Source organism: Penaeus japonicus, unplaced genomic scaffold (genome assembly GCF_977035675.1).
Source record: "Penaeus japonicus unplaced genomic scaffold, GWHDUDI00000001_assembly GWHDUDI00000024, whole genome shotgun sequence".
Lineage (NCBI taxonomy): Eukaryota > Metazoa > Arthropoda > Malacostraca > Decapoda > Penaeidae > Penaeus > Penaeus japonicus.
In genome coordinates, this window is record NW_028234426.1 from 7180930 (window position 1) to 7183429 (window position 2500).

The following is a 2500-nucleotide window of genomic DNA, read 5'->3' on the forward strand; positions in this document are numbered from 1 at the left end:
TTTATGGTTTCCTTATATTTAGCAAACAGTTCCTGGATGTTTGCCCACTCCTCCTGAACTAACTCCCACTTTCTCAGAAGCTTATCCTTTTCAGCGTCTTTGCACTTATCTAATAATGACTTGAAGGTGGCTTTTGTTGTTCCTTTCACTACACCTGTTTTTTTTTTGTTTTTTTTTTTTTCCCTAATCGTAATTTTGCTTTCTGTGTTCCTTCCCCATCAGATCATTGTTGTCTTTCAATGAGGTTTTCTTTCATGCGAGTTTCTTCCTCAGCCTCCACTCCCTTTTTGTTGTTTCCTACACCACTATCCATCACCAAAGCAAGCTTTTTTCAATTGCATCCATCTTCTGCACTCACTAATGTATGCTGCATTCCAGCAATTGCAGGTATCCCTTTTGCAGGGGAATTTGCATAACTGCCCTTCGTCGTTTACTTGACTGCAATATCCTCTTTCATCTGGCTGTTGATTTGTCCGTTCGTGGCATTACCATCTTTTTTCCTGGAGTTGCAGTCCTCGTGGTGGGCCTTGCAACCAAGCATTGGGAGGCGGTATAGGTATACTTTCCACCTCGGGTCGTCTGGTGGTCATTCTTCTTGCCTCTTCATTGGTTCCTTTATGGGAAGCCGAGAAATTAATTTCCACCCGTGGCCTCGCCTTGCATGCTATAGACCCGGCATTGTGCGAGCTTCCCCAATTGCAGCAGCAAGTTTTCACCCCCTCTCCTTTGTTTATTTTTTCTCTGCAGATCCTGGAGTCATGCTTCCTGTCGCAGAATCTGCATCTGGCGTCCCGCTGACAGGTCCACAACTTGTGTCCCCATCTGCTGCACTTAAGGCACACGACTGGCGGTTCCACATAGGGCGCAACCCTCCTGAACCCCGCCTCAGATATGAAGACCTTCTCCATGACTTCTTTCATGAGGGCAACGAGCTGGCATCGCGCTGTAGCGATTGAATTTTCAAAGGCCCCTCCCGTAAAGAAAACGACTGTGCTTGGAAGCAAAGGGTGGGTGGGTGCCCTCTGTGTGGCTGCGCAGGCGGAAACACTGATTTAATTGATACAACGTTGCCATTCCCATTAATGTACGTGCTAATTAACCTATTTGCGCATCGAGAAACTACGCACACGAGTTAGCGCAAGATAAAAGCGCTATATTTACTAAATTGTGATATACGTTGACGTCACGACAGAACAATGTGGACAGAACCGTCACTCGGACCAAAGGCGCCGTTATAAAGAGGCTGAAACAACCTTAAATACTAATTTTTACTTTAATTTCAGTGTTTATCTTTTATATATTTTATATATATAAGTCGACATCGGAGGCTACAGAGACAGCAGATTATATAAAGGTATTGTTTTTATATTAATCATGTTCATGTAAGCTGAGTTTTCTTTTTTCTGGAACCCTTTTTGTTTTGTTTTATATTAATTCGGATATTTTATTTTCAGTCGAATATTTTATTTCGTTTTATTTTGTAAATTATTTATAAAGCAATATCAGCTCTCGGGCCTAAACTATTCATGACAAGGCCAAACGCTACCATTTATTAGACCCGGACAATGAAAGTGAATGAGACATGAGAATAAATAGTAATGAGTTATGATACAAGAACGAATAGTAATGAGTCATGATACAGAAATGAATAGTAATGAATAATAGATACGGAGTAATGAAAGACGAAATATATGTCCGTAGAGTAAAAGGACTATAAGAGCTAAAGCAAACACTACAGCGCTGCAGTGAAAAGGCAGAACGCATTAACTCCAAAAATGCGATTTTTATGAATTTGGTATCTGTGGAATCGTCATTTAAATACGAATTTTGATAAAACCATCATGGTGTCTGAATGTCAATAAAGGTATGGTCAGTTTTGTCTATCGATAACAATGATAGGAGTAAATATACATGCAGCCAAACCTTTAACATCGATTTTCTCAAAACATGGATTTTGGAGTTAATGCGTTCTGCCTTTTTGCTGCAGAGCTCCTTGCCTCGGGGCGCGTGCCTTTTCACCCAAACAGTCCTCTCGTCGCAGAGCAGAAAGTTTGGGTCCAATTCTATGGGGTACTGAAATATAGTGACCTCCGTCATTTTGACCGCTGTCTGGGGGACAAACAGCACTGTCTCCTTATATCCCTAAAATGTCTGGAACTACGTAAGATAAGGTCTTCCCTTCGCCACTTTTAGCACCGACTCAAAATGGCGATGTTCTTTTCCTAGTTGCATTGTCCACTATAACTTTTTCATGAAGGACATGTCGCAAGATTCTGGGAATAACATCCTTCTTCTGCCCTTCCCACTGCCACCATCCTCATCCATGAGAGTTGCCTTGGTGACTTCCATAACGTCGTCCTTCAGTCTTCTTTTTCCTCTCTTTCAAATTCGCTTTCCGTGACCCTGGAGTTTTCACTCTTGCTGTCATTTCTGGATCGCTTGCTGCCCTGCCCGTCCCATCATCATTCGCTGTCCGTTTTGTCAGTTGCCGGATCGGAAT